Source organism: Sinohyriopsis cumingii, chromosome 11 (assembly GCF_028554795.1).
Source record: "Sinohyriopsis cumingii isolate HCF-2022 chromosome 11, ASM2855479v2, whole genome shotgun sequence".
Taxonomy (NCBI): domain Eukaryota; kingdom Metazoa; phylum Mollusca; class Bivalvia; order Unionida; family Unionidae; genus Sinohyriopsis; species Sinohyriopsis cumingii.
In genome coordinates, this window is record NC_142971.1 from 100036822 (window position 1) to 100057987 (window position 21166).

A 21166-nucleotide genomic window follows, 5' to 3' on the forward strand; every position below is an offset into this window, starting at 1 on the left:
AAATATACACCAGTACAAGGATAGGATAGAAAAATCCCAACACTATTGAATTACAAAACAAAAGGCTTCAATAGAAGTATATAGAATATGTAAATGAACTTACATATTTCATTCACTTTTTATCTGGATGGGTACATACAGGGTCACTACCATAATCAGTACCTTTATGAGGGCTGTGTCGAAACCAGAAAGACATTGACAAGCTAATGAATTTGAAGAAGAGGATATCAAAATTCAACATAAAAATGATTATATGAGAAAAGAAAACGTTTCTGTGGGACATTTACCATCACACCTATTTGTAGCCAAATAGACGCGTGTACAAAGTGTAGTATAAATTTGTAATGGTATTAAAAATTGTACGCCCACCGTGGGACTCGAACTCACGACCCTCAGATTAAAAGTCTGATGCTCTACCGACTGAGCTAGGCGGGCTACTTGTTAATGCATGGTCGAATGTTGGCTCGGGTAGTTATGCGCAACATGGTTAATCGTTATCTCATCAATTTCACATAGCTAGCGTCCAGGATTGATTGGATCTTAGATGTTAGCCCCTTATGGAAACAATAATCCAGTTTATATGGCAATCAACCATTCACGGAGGAATTTAAATTTTGCTGCATAAGGAAATGCACAAATGTGTCATTAGCCGAGCAAGTTGCTAAAGTTAAGACTAGTCATTGTTTCTTTGTGTTAACAGTTATGATTTTACAGTCCGGACAACACAAACACTATCCTTCTGCTCTTCTCTAAAATCTTCGCATTCTTTCCTTAATTTCTCTCAGTTAATTACACATGTGAAAATCACCTATCTTGACATTTTTTTGTTTCCAGAGAAAGCAATGATTACACACTACATAATCAATTAAATAGTACCTGTAAGTTGATAAACTTGCTTCCAATTAATTGTTCTCTATACATATTTGTGATTTTCTTCTATGGATCGGTACAGGAGAAAATACATAAATACGGAAGGTGTTGTGTTAGATGTGGTGGTTTTATTTCTACGACATGGGAGATTTGTGTGTGTGTGTGTGTGTGTGTGTGTGTTTGTGTGTGCATGTGATTTGTATTTTTAAGGTAGCTTTTAAGAATTTTTCAGTCATATCGCTACAATGTCTGCAGTGTGGCAGTTTATAGTGATGGCTAGCACTGGGGCATCATGCCGCAGACATGTGGCATGATGTCCCACCCAGTCACTTTATCCTGAGATCCGGCCGACCAGTCCTAACACTAACGTCTTAATGCTGAGCCCCAAGCAAGGCAGCTCTTAGTACCATATTTGTAAGTCTTTGGTATGACTCGGCCGGGGATCGATCCCACGAACTCCCGCATCCGAGGCGTACGCTGTAATTACTAGGCCACCGTAGCTTTTAGGGATATTTGTTCATTGTCACGTAGTGAGTAGTAGCTAATGAGTTTTCACTCCTTATTGTCTGTATTTAAGTACGTGGAGTTGGACTATTTGGTCAGTCATATTTTGTATGTTCTTCTTGTAACATTATTCTTCAGGTATATTTATTGTTGTGTTTAGATATTATTTGGAAGCAAACATTTGTTTGAATTATTCATTGGAGCCACAAAATGCTACGTGGGTTAAAATATTATTTTTGGCCTATTGTGAATTATTTCTAAAGAATTCTTGAAAATGCCATTGTGATATATCAGAACTGTTGGTAGACCAATGCATTTGAGGATGTAGATTTTATTCGGAACATTCTATTCCTTTGGACTTGAAGATAACATTTTGGGATGATTTTGGATGCAATTCATAATGCTGTAAGTCCCTCTTATATTTTCATTTTACAATTTTGTTAACTGAATTATTTGTTCAGTATTAGAAACCGTTTTGGTTTTGCTTATGTTTGTTTTTTAGTGTATGACCATAGATTCGTAATACTATTGGGTAATTATGACTCATTCATTTCTCAGTTAACGAACTAATATGCAGCATTACTGGAAATGCAAATATGATGGCAGCAGTGGGGGACGCATTTACTGAATTTTGTTTTCATAACAAAAAACTCTTAATTCCAAAGACTTGTGCAATTAAATGATATTAACGTGAAATGTAAAGAAAAGCATTTTCGTTTGAACCGAGCTCTGGGCATCTATCTGCACCATAAGTGCTAAACGTCATGTGATACAAACATGGCCGCGCCCTTTAAATATGTAATGGAAAGGGCTACGCAGCAAAATCCGAGACTGACAAACTGACAGAATTTGGATGAGTAGTGCCCCAATCTCAGTCGCTAGAGCATCCGACATTTAATCTAAGGGTCATGGGTGAAAGTCCGAGGGTAGGTGGTTATGATTTAGCTTCCACTGATTTTCAATTGTTGTCAAAATGAATATAGATATACCTGCAAGTATTTCTCTCCTTTCCTAAAATGTCCCTAAATGAGAGCGTATCCACATGTCCATGCGAACGGGATAGAGTACCCAATTTAATCAACTCTAAGATATGTTGATCATTCTGTCAGCATTTCTTCTTGATTCCAGTAAATCTAACGCATCCACTATATCATATGCAAATTGAATGCATTCATATTATGATACGAATATTATTAAAAATACGGACAGAAGCACAAAAGTCAACGCCAGTCTAAAAGCTCCACCTAACAGACAATATGTTTAAAGTAATGAGACACTACCACTGCAAGCTACTATCAGTTGTTTCGTGTTCTAAAGAGTTTACTCAAACGTTGTAACGGAGACAAAACGAAGAATGCACCGTGAAGACGTATAAAGACTTCTCGGTTCAATCAACAATAACTGCATGAGATATGCATGCAGGATGTGTTCACGGTTTTAATGGAGGTACGATCACCGCCTCTCGGACACCTGAATTCGGTGGTCACAACATCGCGGTATAGAATGCGATGATTGTATTGGTGAAAATACTAAGTCTTAAAATTAAAATACTAAGTCTTAAAATTGCCGTCCAGCTTCGGATGCTCAATCTAAATGAATGAAAATATGGATCTTTTTAAAATGATTTATCAATTGCGAGTTTTGATAATAGTTCTCGATTTAAGTAAGCTAAAGAATGCAATGCATCGTTTGAGAATTAAATGCATTAATCTTACGATTCAAACAATAACATAATATATAATTCGCAATGTAACACAAATCTCAAAGGAATTTTAAAATCTGCGACTAAAAGTTAATATGTCTTAAATTGAAGAGAAGAAAAGAGACTAGCACTGCAAGGTACTGTCAGTTCTTTCCTGTTCTGATGAGTTAGATGAAACTTTGCAACGTGGAGAAAATAAAAACTGCACCGTACATATGTGAAAGAAACCTATCTTAGATCAAGTCATGAAGGTTACAATAATGGGTTCACAGTTTTGTGGGAAGTATGATTACGGGCTATCGGACATTCGAAAGCAGTGGCCAAAAGGATCGCGCAATCCGGTGAGGTGATATCAATGGTTAAAAGAAAAAAAAAAAAGAACATAAAAAAAAAAAAATGACCAAAAAAAAAAAAAGCAAAGAAAGAAATATGTTAGTCCTAAAAATGAATTTTTGCTGACTTACAATTCTGGTTGCAAAATCAAAATGAAGAAATAATTGGGATGAATTATTTATCATTATTTTGGAAATTGCCACAATTGATAATAATAATAATAATAATAATAATAATAATAATAATAATAATAATAATTATGTGGATTTAGTACAGCGCCTGAGACGTTAAAGCGCTTAGAGCTCGAAAATATTAGATAACAAACAAAAATATACACCAGTACAAGGATAGGATAGAAAAATCCCAACACTATTGAATTACAAAACAAAAGGCTTCAATAGAAGTATATAGAATATGTAAATGAACTTACATATTTCATTCACTTTTTATCTGGATGGGTACATACAGGGTCACTACCATAATCAGTACCTTTATGAGGGCTGTGTCGAAACCAGAAAGACATTGACAAGCTAATGAATTTGAAGAAGAGGATATCAAAATTCAACATAAAAATGATTATATGAGAAAAGAAAACGTTTCTGTGGGACATTTACCATCACACCTATTTGTAGCCAAATAGACGCGTGTACAAAGTGTAGTATAAATTTGTAATGGTATTAAAAATTGTACTCCCACCGTGGGACTCGAACTCACGACCCTCAGATTAAAAGTCTGATGCTCTACCGACTGAGCTAGGCGGGCTACTTGTTAATGCATGGTCGAATGTTGGCTCGGGTAGTTATGCGCAACATGGTTAATCGTTATCTCATCAATTTCACATAGCTAGCGTCCAGGATTGATTGGATCTTAGATGTTAGCCCCTTATGGAAACAATAATCCAGTTTATATGGCAATCAACCATTCACGGAGGAATTTAAATTTTGCTGCATAAGGAAATGCACAAATGTGTCATTAGCCGAGCAAGTTGCTAAAGTTAAGACTAGTCATTGTTTCTTTGTGTTAACAGTTATGATTTTACAGTCCGGACAACACAAACACTATCCTTCTGCTCTTCTCTAAAATCTTCGCATTCTTTCCTTAATTTCTCTCAGTTAATTACACATGTGAAAATCACCTATCTTGACATTTTTTTGTTTCCAGAGAAAGCAATGATTACACACTACATAATCAATTAAATAGTACCTGTAAGTTGATAAACTTGCTTCCAATTAATTGTTCTCTATACATATTTGTGATTTTCTTCTATGGATCGGTACAGGAGAAAATACATAAATACGGAAGGTGTTGTGTTAGATGTGGTGGTTTTATTTCTACGACATGGGAGATTTGTGTGTGTGTGTGTGTGTGTGTGTGTTTGTGTGTGCATGTGATTTGTATTTTTAAGGTAGCTTTTAAGAATTTTTCAGTCATATCGCTACAATGTCTGCAGTGTGGCAGTTTATAGTGATGGCTAGCACTGGGGCATCATGCCGCAGACATGTGGCATGATGTCCCACCCAGTCACTTTATCCTGAGATCCGGCCGACCAGTCCTAACACTAACGTCTTAATGCTGAGCCCCAAGCAAGGCAGCTCTTAGTACCATATTTGTAAGTCTTTGGTATGACTCGGCCGGGGATCGATCCCACGAACTCCCGCATCCGAGGCGTACGCTGTAATTACTAGGCCACCGTAGCTTTTAGGGATATTTGTTCATTGTCACGTAGTGAGTAGTAGCTAATGAGTTTTCACTCCTTATTGTCTGTATTTAAGTACGTGGAGTTGGACTATTTGGTCAGTCATATTTTGTATGTTCTTCTTGTAACATTATTCTTCAGGTATATTTATTGTTGTGTTTAGATATTATTTGGAAGCAAACATTTGTTTGAATTATTCATTGGAGCCACAAAATGCTACGTGGGTTAAAATATTATTTTTGGCCTATTGTGAATTATTTCTAAAGAATTCTTGAAAATGCCATTGTGATATATCAGAACTGTTGGTAGACCAATGCATTTGAGGATGTAGATTTTATTCGGAACATTCTATTCCTTTGGACTTGAAGATAACATTTTGGGATGATTTTGGATGCAATTCATAATGCTGTAAGTCCCTCTTATATTTTCATTTTACAATTTTGTTAACTGAATTATTTGTTCAGTATTAGAAACCGTTTTGGTTTTGCTTATGTTTGTTTTTTAGTGTATGACCATAGATTCGTAATACTATTGGGTAATTATGACTCATTCATTTCTCAGTTAACGAACTAATATGCAGCATTACTGGAAATGCAAATATGATGGCAGCAGTGGGGGACGCATTTACTGAATTTTGTTTTCATAACAAAAAACTCTTAATTCCAAAGACTTGTGCAATTAAATGATATTAACGTGAAATGTAAAGAAAAGCATTTTCGTTTGAACCGAGCTCTGGGCATCTATCTGCACCATAAGTGCTAAACGTCATGTGATACAAACATGGCCGCGCCCTTTAAATATGTAATGGAAAGGGCTACGCAGCAAAATCCGAGACTGACAAACTGACAGAATTTGGATGAGTAGTGCCCCAATCTCAGTCGCTAGAGCATCCGACATTTAATCTAAGGGTCATGGGTGAAAGTCCGAGGGTAGGTGGTTATGATTTAGCTTCCACTGATTTTCAATTGTTGTCAAAATGAATATAGATATACCTGCAAGTATTTCTCTCCTTTCCTAAAATGTCCCTAAATGAGAGCGTATCCACATGTCCATGCGAACGGGATAGAGTACCCAATTTAATCAACTCTAAGATATGTTGATCATTCTGTCAGCATTTCTTCTTGATTCCAGTAAATCTAACGCATCCACTATATCATATGCAAATTGAATGCATTCATATTATGATACGAATATTATTAAAAATACGGACAGAAGCACAAAAGTCAACGCCAGTCTAAAAGCTCCACCTAACAGACAATATGTTTAAAGTAATGAGACACTACCACTGCAAGCTACTATCAGTTGTTTCGTGTTCTAAAGAGTTTACTCAAACGTTGTAACGGAGACAAAACGAAGAATGCACCGTGAAGACGTATAAAGACTTCTCGGTTCAATCAACAATAACTGCATGAGATATGCATGCAGGATGTGTTCACGGTTTTAATGGAGGTACGATCACCGCCTCTCGGACACCTGAATTCGGTGGTCACAACATCGCGGTATAGAATGCGATGATTGTATTGGTGAAAATACTAAGTCTTAAAATTAAAATACTAAGTCTTAAAATTGCCGTCCAGCTTCGGATGCTCAATCTAAATGAATGAAAATATGGATCTTTTTAAAATGATTTATCAATTGCGAGTTTTGATAATAGTTCTCGATTTAAGTAAGCTAAAGAATGCAATGCATCGTTTGAGAATTAAATGCATTAATCTTACGATTCAAACAATAACATAATATATAATTCGCAATGTAACACAAATCTCAAAGGAATTTTAAAATCTGCGACTAAAAGTTAATATGTCTTAAATTGAAGAGAAGAAAAGAGACTAGCACTGCAAGGTACTGTCAGTTCTTTCCTGTTCTGATGAGTTAGATGAAACTTTGCAACGTGGAGAAAATAAAAACTGCACCGTACATATGTGAAAGAAACCTATCTTAGATCAAGTCATGAAGGTTACAATAATGGGTTCACAGTTTTGTGGGAAGTATGATTACGGGCTATCGGACATTCGAAAGCAGTGGCCAAAAGGATCGCGCAATCCGGTGAGGTGATATCAATGGTTAAAAGAAAAAAAAAAAAGAACATAAAAAAAAAAAAATGACCAAAAAAAAAAAAAGCAAAGAAAGAAATATGTTAGTCCTAAAAATGAATTTTTGCTGACTTACAATTCTGGTTGCAAAATCAAAATGAAGAAATAATTGGGATGAATTATTTATCATTATTTTGGAAATTGCCACAATTGATAATAATAATAATAATAATAATAATAATAATAATAATAATAATAATAATTATGTGGATTTAGTACAGCGCCTGAGACGTTAAAGCGCTTAGAGCTCGAAAATATTAGATAACAAACAAAAATATACACCAGTACAAGGATAGGATAGAAAAATCCCAACACTATTGAATTACAAAACAAAAGGCTTCAATAGAAGTATATAGAATATGTAAATGAACTTACATATTTCATTCACTTTTTATCTGGATGGGTACATACAGGGTCACTACCATAATCAGTACCTTTATGAGGGCTGTGTCGAAACCAGAAAGACATTGACAAGCTAATGAATTTGAAGAAGAGGATATCAAAATTCAACATAAAAATGATTATATGAGAAAAGAAAACGTTTCTGTGGGACATTTAGCATCACACCTATTTGTAGCCAAATAGACGCGTGTACAAAGTGTAGTATAAATTTGTAATGGTATTAAAAATTGTACGCCCACCGTGGGACTCGAACTCACGACCCTCAGATTAAAAGTCTGATGCTCTACCGACTGAGCTAGGCGGGCTACTTGTTAATGCATGGTCGAATGTTGGCTCGGGTAGTTATGCGCAACATGGTTAATCGTTATCTCATCAATTTCACATAGCTAGCGTCCAGGATTGATTGGATCTTAGATGTTAGCCCCTTATGGAAACAATAATCCAGTTTATATGGCAATCAACCATTCACGGAGGAATTTAAATTTTGCTGCATAAGGAAATGCACAAATGTGTCATTAGCCGAGCAAGTTGCTAAAGTTAAGACTAGTCATTGTTTCTTTGTGTTAACAGTTATGATTTTACAGTCCGGACAACACAAACACTATCCTTCTGCTCTTCTCTAAAATCTTCGCATTCTTTCCTTAATTTCTCTCAGTTAATTACACATGTGAAAATCACCTATCTTGACATTTTTTTGTTTCCAGAGAAAGCAATGATTACACACTACATAATCAATTAAATAGTACCTGTAAGTTGATAAACTTGCTTCCAATTAATTGTTCTCTATACATATTTGTGATTTTCTTCTATGGATCGGTACAGGAGAAAATACATAAATACGGAAGGTGTTGTGTTAGATGTGGTGGTTTTATTTCTACGACATGGGAGATTTGTGTGTGTGTGTGTGTGTGTGTGTGTTTGTGTGTGCATGTGATTTGTATTTTTAAGGTAGCTTTTAAGAATTTTTCAGTCATATCGCTACAATGTCTGCAGTGTGGCAGTTTATAGTGATGGCTAGCACTGGGGCATCATGCCGCAGACATGTGGCATGATGTCCCACCCAGTCACTTTATCCTGAGATCCGGCCGACCAGTCCTAACACTAACGTCTTAATGCTGAGCCCCAAGCAAGGCAGCTCTTAGTACCATATTTGTAAGTCTTTGGTATGACTCGGCCGGGGATCGATCCCACGAACTCCCGCATCCGAGGCGTACGCTGTAATTACTAGGCCACCGTAGCTTTTAGGGATATTTGTTCATTGTCACGTAGTGAGTAGTAGCTAATGAGTTTTCACTCCTTATTGTCTGTATTTAAGTACGTGGAGTTGGACTATTTGGTCAGTCATATTTTGTATGTTCTTCTTGTAACATTATTCTTCAGGTATATTTATTGTTGTGTTTAGATATTATTTGGAAGCAAACATTTGTTTGAATTATTCATTGGAGCCACAAAATGCTACGTGGGTTAAAATATTATTTTTGGCCTATTGTGAATTATTTCTAAAGAATTCTTGAAAATGCCATTGTGATATATCAGAACTGTTGGTAGACCAATGCATTTGAGGATGTAGATTTTATTCGGAACATTCTATTCCTTTGGACTTGAAGATAACATTTTGGGATGATTTTGGATGCAATTCATAATGCTGTAAGTCCCTCTTATATTTTCATTTTACAATTTTGTTAACTGAATTATTTGTTCAGTATTAGAAACCGTTTTGGTTTTGCTTATGTTTGTTTTTTAGTGTATGACCATAGATTCGTAATACTATTGGGTAATTATGACTCATTCATTTCTCAGTTAACGAACTAATATGCAGCATTACTGGAAATGCAAATATGATGGCAGCAGTGGGGGACGCATTTACTGAATTTTGTTTTCATAACAAAAAACTCTTAATTCCAAAGACTTGTGCAATTAAATGATATTAACGTGAAATGTAAAGAAAAGCATTTTCGTTTGAACCGAGCTCTGGGCATCTATCTGCACCATAAGTGCTAAACGTCATGTGATACAAACATGGCCGCGCCCTTTAAATATGTAATGGAAAGGGCTACGCAGCAAAATCCGAGACTGACAAACTGACAGAATTTGGATGAGTAGTGCCCCAATCTCAGTCGCTAGAGCATCCGACATTTAATCTAAGGGTCATGGGTGAAAGTCCGAGGGTAGGTGGTTATGATTTAGCTTCCACTGATTTTCAATTGTTGTCAAAATGAATATAGATATACCTGCAAGTATTTCTCTCCTTTCCTAAAATGTCCCTAAATGAGAGCGTATCCACATGTCCATGCGAACGGGATAGAGTACCCAATTTAATCAACTCTAAGATATGTTGATCATTCTGTCAGCATTTCTTCTTGATTCCAGTAAATCTAACGCATCCACTATATCATATGCAAATTGAATGCATTCATATTATGATACGAATATTATTAAAAATACGGACAGAAGCACAAAAGTCAACGCCAGTCTAAAAGCTCCACCTAACAGACAATATGTTTAAAGTAATGAGACACTACCACTGCAAGCTACTATCAGTTGTTTCGTGTTCTAAAGAGTTTACTCAAACGTTGTAACGGAGACAAAACGAAGAATGCACCGTGAAGACGTATAAAGACTTCTCGGTTCAATCAACAATAACTGCATGAGATATGCATGCAGGATGTGTTCACGGTTTTAATGGAGGTACGATCACCGCCTCTCGGACACCTGAATTCGGTGGTCACAACATCGCGGTATAGAATGCGATGATTGTATTGGTGAAAATACTAAGTCTTAAAATTAAAATACTAAGTCTTAAAATTGCCGTCCAGCTTCGGATGCTCAATCTAAATGAATGAAAATATGGATCTTTTTAAAATGATTTATCAATTGCGAGTTTTGATAATAGTTCTCGATTTAAGTAAGCTAAAGAATGCAATGCATCGTTTGAGAATTAAATGCATTAATCTTACGATTCAAACAATAACATAATATATAATTCGCAATGTAACACAAATCTCAAAGGAATTTTAAAATCTGCGACTAAAAGTTAATATGTCTTAAATTGAAGAGAAGAAAAGAGACTAGCACTGCAAGGTACTGTCAGTTCTTTCCTGTTCTGATGAGTTAGATGAAACTTTGCAACGTGGAGAAAATAAAAACTGCACCGTACATATGTGAAAGAAACCTATCTTAGATCAAGTCATGAAGGTTACAATAATGGGTTCACAGTTTTGTGGGAAGTATGATTACGGGCTATCGGACATTCGAAAGCAGTGGCCAAAAGGATCGCGCAATCCGGTGAGGTGATATCAATGGTTAAAAGAAAAAAAAAAAAGAACATAAAAAAAAAAAAATGACCAAAAAAAAAAAAAGCAAAGAAAGAAATATGTTAGTCCTAAAAATGAATTTTTGCTGACTTACAATTCTGGTTGCAAAATCAAAATGAAGAAATAATTGGGATGAATTATTTATCATTATTTTGGAAATTGCCACAATTGATAATAATAATAATAATAATAATAATAATAATAATAATAATAATAATAATAATAATTATGTGGATTTAGTACAGCGCCTGAGACGTTAAAGCGCTTAGAGCTCGAAAATATTAGATAACAAACAAAAATATACACCAGTACAAGGATAGGATAGAAAAATCCCAACACTATTGAATTACAAAACAAAAGGCTTCAATAGAAGTATATAGAATATGTAAATGAACTTACATATTTCATTCACTTTTTATCTGGATGGGTACATACAGGGTCACTACCATAATCAGTACCTTTATGAGGGCTGTGTCGAAACCAGAAAGACATTGACAAGCTAATGAATTTGAAGAAGAGGATATCAAAATTCAACATAAAAATGATTATATGAGAAAAGAAAACGTTTCTGTGGGACATTTAGCATCACACCTATTTGTAGCCAAATAGACGCGTGTACAAAGTGTAGTATAAATTTGTAATGGTATTAAAAATTGTACGCCCACCGTGGGACTCGAACTCACGACCCTCAGATTAAAAGTCTGATGCTCTACCGACTGAGCTAGGCGGGCTACTTGTTAATGCATGGTCGAATGTTGGCTCGAGTAGTTATGCGCAACATGGTTAATCGTTATCTCATCAATTTCACATAGCTAGCGTCCAGGATTGATTGGATCTTAGATGTTAGCCCCTTATGGAAACAATAATCCAGTTTATATGGCAATCAACCATTCACGGAGGAATTTAAATTTTGCTGCATAAGGAAATGCACAAATGTGTCATTAGCCGAGCAAGTTGCTAAAGTTAAGACTAGTCATTGTTTCTTTGTGTTAACAGTTATGATTTTACAGTCCGGACAACACAAACACTATCCTTCTGCTCTTCTCTAAAATCTTCGCATTCTTTCCTTAATTTCTCTCAGTTAATTACACATGTGAAAATCACCTATCTTGACATTTTTTTGTTTCCAGAGAAAGCAATGATTACACACTACATAATCAATTAAATAGTACCTGTAAGTTGATAAACTTGCTTCCAATTAATTGTTCTCTATACATATTTGTGATTTTCTTCTATGGATCGGTACAGGAGAAAATACATAAATACGGAAGGTGTTGTGTTAGATGTGGTGGTTTTATTTCTACGACATGGGAGATTTGTGTGTGTGTGTGTGTGTGTGTGTGTTTGTGTGTGCATGTGATTTGTATTTTTAAGGTAGCTTTTAAGAATTTTTCAGTCATATCGCTACAATGTCTGCAGTGTGGCAGTTTATAGTGATGGCTAGCACTGGGGCATCATGCCGCAGACATGTGGCATGATGTCCCACCCAGTCACTTTATCCTGAGATCCGGCCGACCAGTCCTAACACTAACGTCTTAATGCTGAGCCCCAAGCAAGGCAGCTCTTAGTACCATATTTGTAAGTCTTTGGTATGACTCGGCCGGGGATCGATCCCACGAACTCCCGCATCCGAGGCGTACGCTGTAATTACTAGGCCACCGTAGCTTTTAGGGATATTTGTTCATTGTCACGTAGTGAGTAGTAGCTAATGAGTTTTCACTCCTTATTGTCTGTATTTAAGTACGTGGAGTTGGACTATTTGGTCAGTCATATTTTGTATGTTCTTCTTGTAACATTATTCTTCAGGTATATTTATTGTTGTGTTTAGATATTATTTGGAAGCAAACATTTGTTTGAATTATTCATTGGAGCCACAAAATGCTACGTGGGTTAAAATATTATTTTTGGCCTATTGTGAATTATTTCTAAAGAATTCTTGAAAATGCCATTGTGATATATCAGAACTGTTGGTAGACCAATGCATTTGAGGATGTAGATTTTATTCGGAACATTCTATTCCTTTGGACTTGAAGATAACATTTTGGGATGATTTTGGATGCAATTCATAATGCTGTAAGTCCCTCTTATATTTTCATTTTACAATTTTGTTAACTGAATTATTTGTTCAGTATTAGAAACCGTTTTGGTTTTGCTTATGTTTGTTTTTTAGTGTATGACCATAGATTCGTAATACTATTGGGTAATTATGACTCATTCATTTCTCAGTTAACGAACTAATATGCAGCATTACTGGAAATGCAAATATGATGGCAGCAGTGGGGGACGCATTTACTGAATTTTGTTTTCATAACAAAAAACTCTTAATTCCAAAGACTTGTGCAATTAAATGATATTAACGTGAAATGTAAAGAAAAGCATTTTCGTTTGAACCGAGCTCTGGGCATCTATCTGCACCATAAGTGCTAAACGTCATGTGATACAAACATGGCCGCGCCCTTTAAATATGTAATGGAAAGGGCTACGCAGCAAAATCCGAGACTGACAAACTGACAGAATTTGGATGAGTAGTGCCCCAATCTCAGTCGCTAGAGCATCCGACATTTAATCTAAGGGTCATGGGTGAAAGTCCGAGGGTAGGTGGTTATGATTTAGCTTCCACTGATTTTCAATTGTTGTCAAAATGAATATAGATATACCTGCAAGTATTTCTCTCCTTTCCTAAAATGTCCCTAAATGAGAGCGTATCCACATGTCCATGCGAACGGGATAGAGTACCCAATTTAATCAACTCTAAGATATGTTGATCATTCTGTCAGCATTTCTTCTTGATTCCAGTAAATCTAACGCATCCACTATATCATATGCAAATTGAATGCATTCATATTATGATACGAATATTATTAAAAATACGGACAGAAGCACAAAAGTCAACGCCAGTCTAAAAGCTCCACCTAACAGACAATATGTTTAAAGTAATGAGACACTACCACTGCAAGCTACTATCAGTTGTTTCGTGTTCTAAAGAGTTTACTCAAACGTTGTAACGGAGACAAAACGAAGAATGCACCGTGAAGACGTATAAAGACTTCTCGGTTCAATCAACAATAACTGCATGAGATATGCATGCAGGATGTGTTCACGGTTTTAATGGAGGTACGATCACCGCCTCTCGGACACCTGAATTCGGTGGTCACAACATCGCGGTATAGAATGCGATGATTGTATTGGTGAAAATACTAAGTCTTAAAATTAAAATACTAAGTCTTAAAATTGCCGTCCAGCTTCGGATGCTCAATCTAAATGAATGAAAATATGGATCTTTTTAAAATGATTTATCAATTGCGAGTTTTGATAATAGTTCTCGATTTAAGTAAGCTAAAGAATGCAATGCATCGTTTGAGAATTAAATGCATTAATCTTACGATTCAAACAATAACATAATATATAATTCGCAATGTAACACAAATCTCAAAGGAATTTTAAAATCTGCGACTAAAAGTTAATATGTCTTAAATTGAAGAGAAGAAAAGAGACTAGCACTGCAAGGTACTGTCAGTTCTTTCCTGTTCTGATGAGTTAGATGAAACTTTGCAACGTGGAGAAAATAAAAACTGCACCGTACATATGTGAAAGAAACCTATCTTAGATCAAGTCATGAAGGTTACAATAATGGGTTCACAGTTTTGTGGGAAGTATGATTACGGGCTATCGGACATTCGAAAGCAGTGGCCAAAAGGATCGCGCAATCCGGTGAGGTGATATCAATGGTTAAAAGAAAAAAAAAAAAGAACATAAAAAAAAAAAATGACCAAAAAAAAAAAAAGCAAAGAAAGAAATATGTTAGTCCTAAAAATGAATTTTTGCTGACTTACAATTCTGGTTGCAAAATCAAAATGAAGAAATAATTGGGATGAATTATTTATCATTATTTTGGAAATTGCCACAATTGATAATAATAATAATAATAATAATAATAATAATAATAATAATAATAATAATAATAATTATGTGGATTTAGTACAGCGCCTGAGACGTTAAAGCGCTTAGAGCTCGAAAATATTAGATAACAAACAAAAATATACACCAGTACAAGGATAGGATAGAAAAATCCCAACACTATTGAATTACAAAACAAAAGGCTTCAATAGAAGTATATAGAATATGTAAATGAACTTACATATTTCATTCACTTTTTATCTGGATGGGTACATACAGGGTCACTACCATAATCAGTACCTTTATGAGGGCTGTGTCGAAACCAGAAAGACATTGACAAGCTAATGAATTTGAAGAAGAGGATATCAAAATTCAACATAAAAATGATTATATGAGAAAAGAAAACGTTTCTGTGGGACATTTAGCATCACACCTATTTGTAGCCAAATAGACGCGTGTACAAAGTGTAGTATAAATTTGTAATGGTATTAAAAATTGTACGCCCACCGTGGGACTCGAACTCACGACCCTCAGATTAAAAGTCTGATGCTCTACCGACTGAGCTAGGCGGGCTACTTGTTAATGCATGGTCGAATGTTGGCTCGGGTAGTTATGCGCAACATGGTTAATCGTTATCTCATCAATTTCACATAGCTAGCGTCCAGGATTGATTGGATCTTAGATGTTAGCCCCTTATGGAAACAATAATCCAGTTTATATGGCAATCAACCATTCACGGAGGAATTTAAATTTTGCTGCATAAGGAAATGCACAAATGTGTCATTAGCCGAGCAAGTTGCTAAAGTTAAGACTAGTCATTGTTTCTTTGTGTTAACAGTTATGATTTTACAGTCCGGACAACACAAACACTATCCTTCTGCTCTTCTCTAAAATCTTCGCATTCTTTCCTTAATTTCTCTCAGTTAATTACACATGTGAAAATCACCTATCTTGACATTTTTTTGTTTCCAGAGAAAGCAATGATTACACACTACATAATCAATTAAATAGTACCTGTAAGTTGATAAACTTGCTTCCAATTAATTGTTCTCTATACATATTTGTGATTTTCTTCTATGGATCGGTACAGGAGAAAATACATAAATACGGAAGGTGTTGTGTTAGATGTGGTGGTTTTATTTCTACGACATGGGAGATTTGTGTGTGTGTGTGTGTGTGTGTGTGTTTGTGTGTGCATGTGATTTGTATTTTTAAGGTAGCTTTTAAGAATTTTTCAGTCATATCGCTACAATGTCTGCAGTGTGGCAGTTTATAGTGATGGCTAGCACTGGGGCATCATGCCGCAGACATGTGGCATGATGTCCCACCCAGTCACTTTATCCTGAGATCCGGCCGACCAGTCCTAACACTAACGTCTTAATGCTGAGCCCCAAGCAAGGCAGCTCTTAGTACCATATTTGTAAGTCTTTGGTATGACTCGGCCGGGGATCGATCCCACGAACTCCCGCATCCGAGGCGTACGCTGTAATTACTAGGCCACCGTAGCTTTTAGGGATATTTGTTCATTGTCACGTAGTGAGTAGTAGCTAATGAGTTTTCACTCCTTATTGTCTGTATTTAAGTACGTGGAGTTGGACTATTTGGTCAGTCATATTTTGTATGTTCTTCTTGTAACATTATTCTTCAGGTATATTTATTGTTGTGTTTAGATATTATTTGGAAGCAAACATTTGTTTGAATTATTCATTGGAGCCACAAAATGCTACGTGGGTTAAAATATTATTTTTGGCCTATTGTGAATTATTTCTAAAGAATTCTTGAAAATGCCATTGTGATATATCAGAACTGTTGGTAGACCAATGCATTTGAGGATGTAGATTTTATTCGGAACATTCTATTCCTTTGGACTTGAAGATAACATTTTGGGATGATTTTGGATGCAATTCATAATGCTGTAAGTCCCTCTTATATTTTCATTTTACAATTTTGTTAACTGAATTATTTGTTCAGTATTAGAAACCGTTTTGGTTTTGCTTATGTTTGTTTTTTAGTGTATGACCATAGATTCGTAATACTATTGGGTAATTATGACTCATTCATTTCTCAGTTAACGAACTAATATGCAGCATTACTGGAAATGCAAATATGATGGCAGCAGTGGGGGACGCATTTACTGAATTTTGTTTTCATAACAAAAAACTCTTAATTCCAAAGACTTGTGCAATTAAATGATATTAACGTGAAATGTAAAGAAAAGCATTTTCGTTTGAACCGAGCTCTGGGCATCTATCTGCACCATAAGTGCTAAACGTCATGTGATACAAACATGGCCGCGCCCTTTAAATATGTAATGGAAAGGGCTACGCAGCAAAATCCGAGACTGACAAACTGACAGAATTTGGATGAGTAGTGCCCCAATCTCAGTCGCTAGAGCATCCGACATTTAATCTAAGGGTCATGGGTGAAAGTCCGAGGGTAGGTGGTTATGATTTAGCTTCCACTGATTTTCAATTGTTGTCAAAATGAATATAGATATACCTGCAAGTATTTCTCTCCTTTCCTAAAATGTCCCTAAATGAGAGCGTATCCACATGTCCATGCGAACGGGATAGAGTACCCAATTTAATCAACTCTAAGATATGTTGATCATTCTGTCAGCATTTCTTCTTGATTCCAGTAAATCTAACGCATCCACTATATCATATGCAAATTGAATGCATTCATATTATGATACGAATATTATTAAAAATACGGACAGAAGCACAAAAGTCAACGCCAGTCTAAAAGCTCCACCTAACAGACAATATGTTTAAAGTAATGAGACACTACCACTGCAAGCTACTATCAGTTGTTTCGTGTTCTAAAGAGTTTACTCAAACGTTGTAACGGAGACAAAACGAAGAATGCACCGTGAAGACGTATAAAGACTTCTCGGTTCAATCAACAATAACTGCATGAGATATGCATGCAGGATGTGTTCACGGTTTTAATGGAGGTACGATCACCGCCTCTCGGACACCTGAATTCGGTGGTCACAACATCGCGGTATAGAATGCGATGATTGTATTGGTGAAAATACTAAGTCTTAAAATTAAAATACTAAGTCTTAAAATTGCCGTCCAGCTTCGGATGCTCAATCTAAATGAATGAAAATATGGATCTTTTTAAAATGATTTATCAATTGCGAGTTTTGATAATAGTTCTCGATTTAAGTAAGCTAAAGAATGCAATGCATCGTTTGAGAATTAAATGCATTAATCTTACGATTCAAACAATAACATAATATATAATTCGCAATGTAACACAAATCTCAAAGGAATTTTAAAATCTGCGACTAAAAGTTAATATGTCTTAAATTGAAGAGAAGAAAAGAGACTAGCACTGCAAGGTACTGTCAGTTCTTTCCTGTTCTGATGAGTTAGATGAAACTTTGCAACGTGGAGAAAATAAAAACTGCACCGTACATATGTGAAAGAAACCTATCTTAGATCAAGTCATGAAGGTTACAATAATGGGTTCACAGTTTTGTGGGAAGTATGATTACGGGCTATCGGACATTCGAAAGCAGTGGCCAAAAGGATCGCGCAATCCGGTGAGGTGATATCAATGGTTAAAAGAAAAAAAAAAAAGAACATAAAAAAAAAAAAATGACCAAAAAAAAAAAAAGCAAAGAAAGAAATATGTTAGTCCTAAAAATGAATTTTTGCTGACTTACAATTCTGGTTGCAAAATCAAAATGAAGAAATAATTGGGATGAATTATTTATCATTATTTTGGAAATTGCCACAATTGATAATAATAATAATAATAATAATAATAATAATAATAATAATAATAATAATTATGTGGATTTAGTACAGCGCCTGAGACGTTAAAGCGCTTAGAGCTCGAAAATATTAGATAACAAACAAAAATATACACCAGTACAAGGATAGGATAGAAAAATCCCAACACTATTGAATTACAAAACAAAAGGCTTCAATAGAAGTATATAGAATATGTAAATGAACTTACATATTTCATTCACTTTTTATCTGGATGGGTACATACAGGGTCACTACCATAATCAGTACCTTTATGAGGGCTGTGTCGAAACCAGAAAGACATTGACAAGCTAATGAATTTGAAGAAGAGGATATCAAAATTCAACATAAAAATGATTATATGAGAAAAGAAAACGTTTCTGTGGGACATTTACCATCACACCTATTTGTAGCCAAATAGACGCGTGTACAAAGTGTAGTATAAATTTGTAATGGTATTAAAAATTGTACGCCCACCGTGGGACTCGAACTCACGACCCTCAGATTAAAAGTCTGATGCTCTACCGACTGAGCTAGGCGGGCTACTTGTTAATGCATGGTCGAATGTTGGCTCGGGTAGTTATGCGCAACATGGTTAATCGTTATCTCATCAATTTCACATAGCTAGCGTCCAGGATTGATTGGATCTTAGATGTTAGCCCCTTATGGAAACAATAATCCAGTTTATATGGCAATCAACCATTCACGGAGGAATTTAAATTTTGCTGCATAAGGAAATGCACAAATGTGTCATTAGCCGAGCAAGTTGCTAAAGTTAAGACTAGTCATTGTTTCTTTGTGTTAACAGTTATGATTTTACAGTCCGGACAACACAAACACTATCCTTCTGCTCTTCTCTAAAATCTTCGCATTCTTTCCTTAATTTCTCTCAGTTAATTACACATGTGAAAATCACCTATCTTGACATTTTTTTGTTTCCAGAGAAAGCAATGCTTACACACTACATAATCAATTAAATAGTACCTGTAAGTTGATAAACTTGCTTCCAATTAATTGTTCTCTATACATATTTGTGATTTTCTTCTATGGATCGGTACAGGAGAAAATACATAAATACGGAAGGTGTTGTGTTAGATGTGGTGGTTTTATTTCTACGACATGGGAGATTTGTGTGTGTGTGTGTGTGTGTGTGTGTTTGTGTGTGCATGTGATTTGTATTTTTAAGGTAGCTTTTAAGAATTTTTCAGTCATATCGCTACAATGTCTGCAGTGTGGCAGTTTATAGTGATGGCTAGCACTGGGGCATCATGCCGCAGACATGTGGCATGATGTCCCACCCAGTCACTTTATCCTGAGATCCGGCCGACCAGTCCTAACACTAACGTCTTAATGCTGAGCCCCAAGCAAGGCAGCTCTTAGTACCATATTTGTAAGTCTTTGGTATGACTCGGCCGGGGATCGATCCCACGAACTCCCGCATCCGAGGCGTACGCTGTAATTACTAGGCCACCGTAGCTTTTAGGGATATTTGTTCATTGTCACGTAGTGAGTAGTAGCTAATGAGTTTTCACTCCTTATTGTCTGTATTTAAGTACGTGGAGTTGGACTATTTGGTCAGTCATATTTTGTATGTTCTTCTTGTAACATTATTCTTCAGGTATATTTATTGTTGTGTTTAGATATTATTTGGAAGCAAACATTTGTTTGAATTATTCATTGGAGCCACAAAATGCTACGTGGGTTAAAATATTATTTTTGGCCTATTGTGAATTATTTCTAAAGAATTCTTGAAAATGCCATTGTGATATATCAGAACTGTTGGTAGACCAATGCATTTGAGGATGTAGATTTTATTCGGAACATTCTATTCCTTTGGACTTGAAGATAACATTTTGGGATGATTTTGGATGCAATTCATAATGCTGTAAGTCCCTCTTATATTTTCATTTTACAATTTTGTTAACTGAATTATTTGTTCAGTATTAGAAACCGTTTTGGTTTTGCTTATGTTTGTTTTTTAGTGTATGACCATAGATTCGTAATACTATTGGGTAATTATGACTCATTCATTTCTCAGTTAACGAACTAATATGCAGCATTACTGGAAATGCAAATATGATGGCAGCAGTGGGGGACGCATTTACTGAATTTTGTTTTCATAACAAAAAACTCTTAATTCCAAAGACTTGTGCAATTAAATGATATTAACGTGAAATGTAAAGAAAAGCATTTTCGTTTGAACCGAGCTCTGGGCATCTATCTGCACCATAAGTGCTAAACGTCATGTGATACAAACATGGCCGCGCCCTTTAAATATGTAATGGAAAGGGCTACGCAGCAAAATCCGAGACTGACAAACTGACAGAATTTGGATGAGTAGTGCCCCAATCTCAGTCGCTAGAGCATCCGACATTTAATCTAAGGGTCATGGGTGAAAGTCCGAGGGTAGGTGGTTATGATTTAGCTTCCACTGATTTTCAATTGTTGTCAAAATGAATATAGATATACCTGCAAGTATTTCTCTCCTTTCCTAAAATGTCCCTAAATGAGAGCGTATCCACATGTCCATGCGAACGGGATAGAGTACCCAATTTAATCAACTCTAAGATATGTTGATCATTCTGTCAGCA

The 21166-nt window shown here is 35.7% G+C and overlaps 1 non-coding gene across 1 annotated transcript; it reads right to left on the minus strand.

Moving 5' to 3' along the window:
- Positions 1-362: 362 nt before the first annotated feature.
- On the minus strand, positions 363-435 carry Trnak-uuu (transfer RNA lysine (anticodon UUU)). The gene has a single exon. It is a non-coding gene; the product is annotated as a tRNA-Lys (tRNA).
- Positions 436-21166: the final 20731 nt, after the last annotated feature.